The 11428-nt window shown below is 39.3% G+C and overlaps 1 pseudogene; it reads left to right on the top strand.

Annotated features, from left to right (window-relative positions):
- Positions 1–11176, top strand: part of LOC112073905 (GTPase IMAP family member 7-like) — a 13675-nt pseudogene extending 2499 nt beyond the window's left edge.
- The last annotated feature ends 252 nt before the right edge of the window (positions 11177–11428 follow it).

The following is an 11428-nucleotide window of genomic DNA, read 5'->3' as shown; positions in this document are numbered from 1 at the left end:
TATTATCTGCGTATAACGAAGCATTGAACACGGAAACGAACACTTTTACTAGAACTTAGTACAAAACAACAAGATGACGTGAAGCTACAAAAACGAAATGTGCACACACCAAGTACTAACGTTTAGACAAGACATATTACCACAACCTAAAGCCCATGCTGCCTTAAATATGGCTCCCGAATCAGAACAACAATAAAACGCTGGTCTCGATGATTGAGAAGCCAAACCAGGCAACCATAGACTTTCCGTAAACCTCTATACTGACACACAACCCCGTAGCACTATACACAACCCCTAAACAATACACATCACGCCTAAAACTAGACAAAACACCACAAACATCCCATTGTCACGACCGCTGACCTAACTATACTAATAAAGAAGATCAATTAACAGAGGCCAGGGGTTGTGACAACTATTAGGAAGGAGCGCATGTATTTAGTGGGCGGATACATACTGTATTAAATGGGTAGGTATGTATAGTGGATTACGATAGATGTATTAAAGTGTAGGTGTATGTATTTGTGGGATACTATAGTATGTATTAAAATAGTGTGATTGTATTTAGTGGGATACATAGCATGTATTAAATGTGAGTTATGTATTTAGTGGGATACAGAGTATTAAATGAGTTTTATTAGGGGATACATAGCATGTATTAAATGGGTAGTGTATGTATTTAGTGGGATACATAGCATGTATTAAATGTAGTGATTATTATGGGATACAGTAGCATGTACTTAAATGTATGAATAGTGTAGTATAAGGATGGGATACATAGCTGTATAAATAAGAGTGTATTTATTATTGATATATAGCAATAGCATGTATTAAATGGTAGTGTATGTATTTAGTGGGGATACATAGCATGTATTAAATAGTAGTGTATGTTTTAGTGGGATGTATGTATTATGGGTAGTGGGTACTGGCTGTGGAGGGATATATAACACACCTGTTATTATGAATACTTCTGTTTCCAGGTGTTTTTACACGTCCTGATACAGTCCTTGAAATATATTTTCCAGATTGTATAGTTGCTTAAAAAAAAGTTGTTTACAGCAGGATTTATTTTTGTGTTAACTCGCAACTTAAATCCCAACAATTGCACCACCTGTCTTTCTGTCTACAAAATGATTCAGTGGAATGTGTGTGTTCAGTCTATGTGCTTAAGGGCTGTATTCAATCCGGACAGCAGAAGATCCGTGCTATAGTGGGATTGAAATTTAATGGCAATATTCCCACCATTCTCCTCAGTGAATTTTATACAAATAAAAATGGTAAAACATTTAAAAAGTTGTCKTTTTTTGAGATAAAAACTATACTAAATATATACTGTCAAATACACTGTTCTGCAGTGAAGGTCTACAGTAGCCTCAACAGCATTCTGTAGSGTAGCACCATGGTGTAGCCAGAGGACAGCTAGCTTCCATCCTCCTCTGGGTACATTGACCTCAATACAAAACCTAGGAGGTTCATGGTTCTCACCCCCTTCCATAGACTTACACAGTAATTATGACAACTTCCGGGGGACATCCTCCAACCTATCAGAGCTCTTTTAGCCTGAACTGACATGTGGTCCACCCAATCAAAGGATCAGAGAATTAATCCAGTACTGAAAGCATAAGCTACAGGTAAAATGTGTATAACATGTGGTGAGTAGTTGACTCAAAGAGAGAGAAAGTTAATAGCTGAACACTTTTGAACAAATTCATTTCTTCCAAAATTATGGAGAAGCAAGAGAGAGAGACTCAATTTTTTCCACTTACTTAGTTTGTAAATGCAGCTATCAAGTTTAGCCTACTGAAACACCCTGCTCAAACAGAGGGGTGCTATGTTAGCTAGCTGGCTATGACTATCCAACATAACACTGCAAAAAAATATGAATGTGTTCCATTGTCTATCTAACATACAGTATTTGACGAGACATTAGCTTATCACAAAGATGACTTAAAAATATTGGTTTACACACAATAAACACACAGAGAAAAGGGAGGAAAGGTGGAAAGAGGTAGAAGACAGAGGAGGAGTATCATGCAGGCGGTGTATCATGCAGGCGGTGTATCAGACAAGTAAAGTATCTGTATATCTGTTCCATCCTGTGTGAATGAAAGACGGAGACCCAGCTCTGTAATAACAGCATGCAGACCTGTATGATTRAGATTTCWGAGAGAGCAGGATACCACAGGAAGTTACCACGTTTTTATATAGAGATTCTAAAGCAGAACACTCATAATTCTGAATATCTTTTTGYGCTGATCCTCCCGTCAGGATCAGCCCTTAGTCGTGGACGGCGGTTGTGTTGAMCCTACTGGCTGCTGTCACGACCAACCGAAGTTGGTTCCTCTCCTGGTTCGGGCGGCGTTCGGCGGTCGGCGTCGCCGGTCTTCTAGCCATCATTGATCCACTTTTCATTTTCCATTTGTTTTGTCTTGTCTTCCCACACACCTGGTTTCAATTCCATCATTACATGTTGTGTATTTAACCCTCTGTTCCTCCCATGTCCTTGTCCAGAATTGTTTATTGTAAGTGCTTGTGCACGTTATGTCTGGTGTGCTACGGGGTTTTTTACCCACTGTATATATTGTTTTGTTCACAGTGATTTTTATTATTAAACTGCGCCGTTGTAACACAGTTTTTGCTTTCCTGCGCCTGACTTCTCTGCCGCCAGTACGCACCCCTTACAGCGGCTGCCCGCCATTTTGCAGGAAGCCTAGTTGAGCAAGACATTTCATCTTGGTGTCTTGATATTCTATAATAATGATAATAATGTATTTTAAAAATCATAATTTAGCAGTTAGCCATCCTTAACCCTCCTGTTGTGTTCGTTTCATGTTAATTAATTCTTTGTTCCCAGGTCCAAAATGACCGCCGCATTGTAGCTGATTTAAATCCATAATAATAAATGTATTATCACCTAATGTTGTGTTAGAATCTTTTATCAACTTAAGTTCTTGTGAACATTACAAGTTTTGAACTTCTATTTGCTATGTATGGCCTGTAGGCCTCACTGACCTGAGCTCATACAACTAGTTTTTGAGTATAAAAAGCATAGTAGTTTCAAGATCAAAGATGTGATCAAGAGCCTCACATACAGTATATTCTTTGCCACAGAATGAATTGGGAGCAAGGCCTCAAAAATCTTTATATACCAGAGCGGCGAGAAAAGTTCTACATATTATTGAAACAATGTTGTGATGTTTTGTGAGAATGCCAACAGGTGTGGTTCCCGTGGGGAAAGATATATTGGAAAAGGTTCCCGTGGGGTTGCCATGGAAGCCAAGAGGGAGTGAGGTTGTGTGTGTGTGTGTGTGTGTGTGTGTGTGTGTGTGTGTGTTGTGTGTGTGTGTGTGTGTTGTGTGTGTGTGTGTGTGTTGTGTGTTGTGTGTGTTGTGTGTGTGTGTGTGTGTGTGTGTGGTGTGTGTGTGTGTGTGTGTGTGTGTGTGTGTGTGTGTGTGTGTGTGGTGTGTGGTGCGTGGTGTGGTGTGGGGGGTCTGGGAGAGGAACTGAGTCCATTCTGAGTATGTGCCTGAACTCAATGTTATCACTATTGTCGTGTCGCCCATTCATTTCTAATGACCGGTCATTTTGACCACAGGTATACAAAGTGAAATAAAACGCCAAAATGTACTGAAAAAACATTTATTTTGTGTGTTCAGATGCCCTGTGTGGACAAAGTCATGGAACTTATGACAAAAAGATTAAATTAAACTAAATTTTTCAGAGAGAAAACTTGTAAATCGGTCCAATTCGGCTGGAACACAGCAGGAGGGTCAAGTAGTCTTTATAAAAGTGTTTTAGATACATTTTTAAATTAAGCTGTTTTTTTGATGATTGAGGTGACAGTTGTAGCCAATGTTGTATGGTGTTTCCAATTGTCAACAAGAATATATAAATGAATTGATCTAGTTCTACACTTCCTGTATATACTCTTTGTTTCTTGGTATAATCTGTTTGTTCAGTGGAGGAAAGAACAGGAGGCAGAATGAGTGGAAATATAAAGTCAAGAAGGAGATTTAAGATAGCGTGTTGACAGTAACAGTAGTCGTTGTTTCTTGGTAAAGTCTGTTTGTTCTGAGAGGTGCATCAGCTCTGTTGCTAATGACTGGGATGAATGCAGGAGCAGATTTCAGGAACAGGACAAGACACACTCTTTTTGACTGATGACTGACATACTGTAAGGGTATGATAGGCCTATCTGGCAAAAATGATTATGATGACCATAATGCCTTATCACAGTGACATAATGCCTTATCACAGTGACATAATGCTTTATCACAAGTGTATTTTCTTAGTCCAAGTAAAGGGACACAGGAGCGACATAATGCTTTATCACAGTGTCATAAAGTTTATTTTGAGACACTGTTTAATTTAAAATATGATTTTTTTTTAAATGATTCATTACAACAACAAAGGACTTTCTGAACCCATCCCGGTATCGGGATAATTGTCATCAGCAACGCTGAATAGCATAGCGCCACAGTCAAATAATTTTACAAAAAAATATTCATATTCATGAAATCATATTCATGAAATCAATATCAGTGCAATATTGCAAAACTCAGCTTAGCCTTTTGTTAATCCACCTGTCGTCTCAGATTTTGAAATTATGCTTTACAGCGAAAGCAATACAAGCGTTTGTGTAAGTTTATCGATCGCTCGACAAAATATTAAGTACACTTAGCATCAGGTAACTTGGTCGCGAAAATCAGAAAAGCAATCAAATTAATCGTTTACCTTTGATGATCTTCAGATGTTTTCACTCACGAGACTCCCAGTTAGACAACAAATGTTCCTTTTGTTCCATAAAGATTATTTTTATATCCAAATACCTCCGTTCGTTTGGCGCGTTATGCTCAAAAATCCACAGGAAAGAGCGGTCACGACAACGCAGACGAAAATTCCAGATAATATCCAGAATGTCCACAGAAACATGTCAAACGTTTTTTATAATCAATCCCCAGGTTGTTTTTCAAATATATATTCGATAATATATCAACCGGGAGTGTTGGTTTTTTAATAGGACCGGGAGAAACAATGGCCGCCTTTCTCTGTTGAGCAAAACTCACTCTGAGAGCCCCCACCTATCCACTTACGCAATGTGATCGTTCTCGCTCATTTTTCAAAATAAAAGCCTGAAACTACGTCTAAAAGCTGTTGACACCTTAGGGAAGCCATAGGAAAATGAATCTGGTTGATATCCCTTTAACCTTTCATTGCTACTCCTCCCGGATCCGGGATTTCTGTCATTAAAAACCCTGACTAGCATAGCGTAGCCTAGCGCCGGAGGGTAATCATAAAATATATTTTCATGAAATCACAAGTGGAACATTGCAATACACAGCTTAGTCTTTTGTTAATCCATCTGTAGTCTCAGATTTTGAAATGATGCTTTACAGCGAAAGCAATACAAGCGTTTGTGTAAATGTATCGATCACTCGACAAAACAATAAGAACAGCTAATGTCTGGTAACTCGGTAACAACAACCAGCAAAATAAATAAATGTGTCGTTTACCTTATTTGTTTTTCGGTTGGTTTCACTCACGAGACTCCCAGTTAGACAGCAAATGTTCCTTTTGTTCCATAAAGATATGTTTTATATCCAAATAACTCCGTTTGTTTAATTCCAAATTATATCCATAATGTTCACATAAACATGCCAAACGTTGTTTCTGATCCAACTTCATTGAGTTTTTCACATATCTATTCGATAATAAATCAACCGGGACAGTTCGCTTTTCAGTAAAGCTAGAGAAACAATGGCTACCTTTTCAGATTTACGCATGATTCACCCGGAGAGCCCCCACCTGTCCACTAACTCAATGTGCTCTTGCGAGCTCATCCTTCAAAATAAAGGCCTGAAACTACGTCTAAAAGCTGTTGACACCTTAGGGAAGANGCCGGCAGCCTTGCAAGGGTTAACACATTTAAATGTTTTACTCACGTTGGCTGCGGTGAAGGAGAGCCCACAGGTTTTGGTAGCGGGCCATGTCGGTGGCATTGCATTGTCCTCAAAGCGAGCAAAGAAGTTGTTTAGTTTGTCTGGGAGCAAGACATCGGGGTCAGCGACGGGGCTGGTTTTCTTTTTGTAGTCCGTGATTGACTGTAGACCCTGCCACATACCTCTCGTGTCTGAGCCGTTGAATTGCGACTCTACTTGCAGCTATTGTAATGCTATTTTAAACATTTTGTCATGAGGCTGAGAGAAAACAGTCATGTGTTTTCATCATACTCTTATGTAGGTGTCATAGCTAACCATAAAATAACTACAGTGGTCGGTTCTGTGGGTTTTAACTCTTAAGTAGGTGTCATAACCAGCCTTAAAAGGATGCAATATATGTTACAAACGGGTCTAAATATATGTCATGACAGTGTTATGACCATATTATGACATGACTGATTATGACCAATGATAACATGTTATGATGCTAGGTGTAAAGTATAGTGTTACCATTTTAAGTGTTTCTATAATCCTCTATGTGAAAAATGAATGGTGGAAAAACGATTGGAACCATTTCCGTGTTTGACAGCTGGGTTTTATGGGTATTATGACTCATACTGTGGTAATCTATGGAGTTGGAAGGAGAACAAACATATCTGGGACCAGGTTAGACAAGTATAACATTATATTTGAAAATTTAGTTTAATTTGTTATTTAATTTGTAACCTTTTTCTCCCAGAAGGAGACGTCTATGTTTTTCATTTTACCCAAAGATGTGGCCTATCTTCTGATTCTGGCAAGCAGCAAAGGTTAAAAAGCGACACCCAATCAGAATTCAGATCCTACCTGTCAAGAGTAGAATCATGTTTGCCTAGCAACACTCTCTCATTGGCTAGAAATGACTAGTTTCTGGGAAAATGAAACTTAACAGAAGGTAAGGTGCAGCACATTGAGCGCTTTCGTTTCGCATGAGTTTCAGACCATTCCATTGGTCGTTGAGGTAAATCTCCACCCACCTGGGTCACCTGGCTATGCAAAACCAGCAGGCCCACTGCTTCAGATCTCTGTGACAACAGCAGACAACAATATACAGATCTGTGCAACCACACTAAAAGTGAGTATTCAACTTAACTACCTTACTAATTAAATGCTGTACAACAATCTACTCTACAGTATTTAAATAACTGTTGCACAATATTAAGTAGACCTTTTATTGATACCAGGTCTGTTAACATTTATGCATAAATAATCATATGATTGCATTACTTATCATCAAAATGTCAAAACAAATCATGTAGCTGATAACAATCACATTCTGCTATATGTGTGTATTCATACACATGTTTTAAAATTATAGAACAGTGAAAGTAGACAGTACAGTAGGTTTGTATTTATACACGTTTTAATATTGTAGAACAGTGAAAGGAGAAACATGGTTAAACTTTTACCTGAAACATTGACCTTGTTTAGTGCAGAGATAGTGCAGTATACTGTACCTTGTTTAGTGCAAAGATAGTGCAGTATACTGTACCTTGTTTAGTGCAGAGATAGTGCAGTATACTGTATCTTGTTCAAGGGGGGCGATCTCTGGGTCAACAGGCCATCTTATAGCAGGTTGTTGCTGTGAGGGACACACCTGCAGTTTTTGTCAGTACTGACTAATGCTTCCGAACACCGACAGCGTCGTTTGCATTTTGGTACACCAGAATTACATTCATTTCCAAGAAACGCTGCATTGGCCTTGCAACATTAGCAGAGGCAGATCGAGAGTATTACGTTGCGTTCATCAACCCAATGGTTAACTGAGCAGATATGCTGAAAACACATGATGTGTTAGCTGATATGTAAAATACCCTATCCAGGCGTAGTAAATCTGGGTCAAGGCAACGTGTCTGAGCAGAGAACAGAGGAACACGTACTTTTGTGTTCAGACACCTCCTGATTTAACCACGTTGTTTGTGTTCACCTCTAACTGGTCTATCTGGTTTAACAGCTGCAGCCAGGCAACGGTTCTAGAATAATAACTGTTATAGAATGTTCATTTGATACGCATGTGGAGTACGTTTTATTTTCACCTGATGTAGGCTACTTTGTTAAGGAATGTAATGTGTTTATCCACAGTCATATACCACATTCATCACTCTTTTTTATAGTTTTATAGTTTAATCGTTTTTTTATTGTTTGAAAGTCAAATAGCTGAGAAAATTATAATTTAGTTCACCCTCATCTATAAAACGTTGGAACTTTGCAGAAACACTGCATGAGTCACCGGAGAAATGTGGACTCTTTTATTTTTGTAATGAGGTCATTGTCTGTTTCCATGTTTTTGATTGGCTGCAGTTGAGTAATGGCACGAGGAAAGAGGAAGGACTCTGAGGATTCTGTTCCTGGTTGACACTCTGTCTGCAAGACTTCAATGTGTGAATGCCGAAGTACAGTTACACACACACCACACACACCACACACACACACACACACACACACACACAACACACACACACACACACACACACACAACACACACACACACATACATACACACACCACATACACACACTTGATGTTTGGTTTGTTTGGATCACATTATCTTTCCCAAGGCAGCAGATAATTTTCCTGGCGTCAACAAGAAATCACAAAACATGACAAGTAACTAATCACTGATAGACAAGGACAGTCACACAAATACATAAAAAGATATAATAATAATAATACAATACAATAAAAATAATTCCTGCCATTCAATGAGAAGTTGCTTAATCTTTATATTATTTATTAGGGGCGGCAGGCAGCCTAGTGTTAGAGCGTTTGGCCAGTAACCAAATGGTTGCTGGATCGAATCCCCGAGCTGACAAGGTCCAAATCTGTCATTCTGCCCCTGAACAAGGCAGCTAATTTACTGTTCCCGGTAGGCGTCATTGTAAATAAGAATTTGTTCTTAACTGACTTGTCTAGTTAAAAAAACGTTAAATAAATAAAAAAATCCTTTTGGATTTGGGACTGTGAAGAGACCTCTGTGGCATGTCTTGTGGGTATATATGGGTGTAAAAGCTGAATGTTATTTTGATTATTTGACTAGAAGAGAAACAGTTCATGTCTCATCAACCCTCAACCATGAAAGACACAGACACACACATTAGCCTTTTATCAACGACACTATCAACTCAAGCACTTCTTGTGTCTGTTTCACAGATTCAGAGCAGCCCTCTGACCTGAGGATGTTCTGGTGGGTAAGACTGGATCAGGGAAGAGTACAAACAGGAAACAGCAATCTGGAAGGAGATGCATTTACAGCAAAGTCATCTCCAGTGTCTGTGACTGTACAGAGTAGAAACAGAGTGGAGTGGGGTGAATGGGGAGGAAGATTGATGTCATCGACACCCCGGGGGCTCTATGGACACAACACTGTCTAAAGAAGAGATGGAAAATGAAATAGTCAGGTGTATAGAAATGTCAGTTCCAGGACCCCACGCCTTCCTGCTGGTGATCAGACTGGGTGTGAGGTTCACAGAGGAGGAGCAGAACACTGTGAAGTGGATCCAAAGAACTTTGGAGAAGAAGCCTCTATGTACACCATCTTGCTGTTCACACATGGAGATCAACTGAAGGAAAATCAGTCAAAGGGTTTCTGGCGAGGAGCCCAGAGCTACGGAAACTCATCAATATTGTGGGGGCAGATATCACTCCCTAATCAATGACAAGAGAAAAAGACAACACTCAGGTTAGAGAGCTGCTGCGAGAAGATCGATGAGATGGTGAGAGACAATGAGGGAAACACTACATCACTGAGATGTACCAGGAGGCCCAGAGGAAGATCGGAAGAAGAAAAGCTGAAGAGGAGGAGGCAGGAAGAGAACAAGAGAGAGAGAGAGAGAGGAGAGACTGTGGAGGAAATTCTAATCAGGTGAGAGAGACTTTAATTTCTTCAAATAATGATCTTTTTTATATTGTTTAATTATTGCAATAATGAAGCTGGTCGACCGCAGACTCTGAAGATCCCACGAGCAGAATTGAGCTACAATACTTTATAGCGAAGTCCATCCTCCTGGATGTGCACTGACAGTCAACAGATGTGAGGAATTATAAAAAGGTACATTGTGATATCAAGTAACAGACAACAAGATTTAGATTGCACCAGGTTTCTGTCTCTAGGTCATTTACTGCTTGTTTATACAGAAACACTAATGTAACATAGACACTAGGTCCTCCCCTCAAATGATGAAGTCCAGAATGAATCTGCCATGTTGGAGAAATAAACTGGAGGGAGGGTCTGCCAGGCACCGGTAGACAGGCGCACAGACACTAATCATGGAATGGAATGCAGTCTTGAGGTTTTATCACCAAATCAACAGCCCAGAGCTTCAGAGGCTCAACTCAGTCCCTCAGACACAGATGAGACTAAGGAACCTTATTCGATGCATAAACAGTATTAAAACATAATCTTGTAATTTCTCTACCATAGGATGCAGGAGGAGGAAGAAATAAGAAGAAGAGAAGAGAAATTGAATGACTGCAAGTGGTCAGCYCTTGCCAGTACGGCTGCATTGGGGTTGGGAGCCATGTTCAGCTCTCCATGGTCGTTAACAGCAGGGGCTACATTAGCCGCTGTTAAAGGTTATGAATGCATGGGCACCTATTTCAAATCAGATAGTTCCAACTCAAAAGACCAGAAGAAGTAAGATTTCCACATCCACCATCTCAGATTGTTTTGAAATTAAGATTCATTATGGTGTTATATAATATAAATATAATTTGATCTCTGAGAAATTTTAATTGATAGGATTCATATACTATTTAATAAATATAGTACCAAACATCTGATCTGGATCCCATTTTTCCCCAACAATGATTAAGAACAAAGAATGGTCAAAAGCCTCAGATCAGATGTTGGCTATTATTTCACACTAATGCCTTGTTATCTGGAGGGCGGCCATTTGCATCTCCCCAATGGTCCACATGTGGAATCCGTAACCATGCCGATATCGTGGACAGTAATGGTTTGAGAACATTCCAAGATTTGTAAGATACATACACATTACCAGGTACATACACATTACCAGATACATAAACATTACCAGATACATACACATTACCAGATACATACACATTACCAGATACATACACATTACCAGGTACATACACATTACCAGATACATACACATTACCAGATACATACACATTACCAGATACATACACATTACCAGATACATACACATTACCAGGTACATACACATTACCAGGCAACTCTTTTTGTTTATATTTACAACTCAGGTCAGGTATGTTGGCCTATAGAGTCCCTTGGGAAACCCAACTACCGAACCATCCAATGATGGGATTTATAAATAAATGGGCTCCTGAAAGGACTGATCTCTATAACATACGTACTATATATGCTAACTTCTGTAAAGTGGTAAAACATTTTAAACAACTCCTCCCCCTTATTGTCCCAGCAGGGTTTGACAGCCTCTGGTCCCATACTAGAATACATTTAC

This window comes from Salvelinus sp. IW2-2015, unplaced genomic scaffold (genome assembly GCF_002910315.2).
Source record: "Salvelinus sp. IW2-2015 unplaced genomic scaffold, ASM291031v2 Un_scaffold2415, whole genome shotgun sequence".
In the NCBI taxonomy this organism is placed as follows: domain Eukaryota; kingdom Metazoa; phylum Chordata; class Actinopteri; order Salmoniformes; family Salmonidae; genus Salvelinus; species Salvelinus sp. IW2-2015.
Note: the sequence above shows the minus strand (reverse complement) of the source record. Positions and strands in the feature narration are given on the sequence as shown.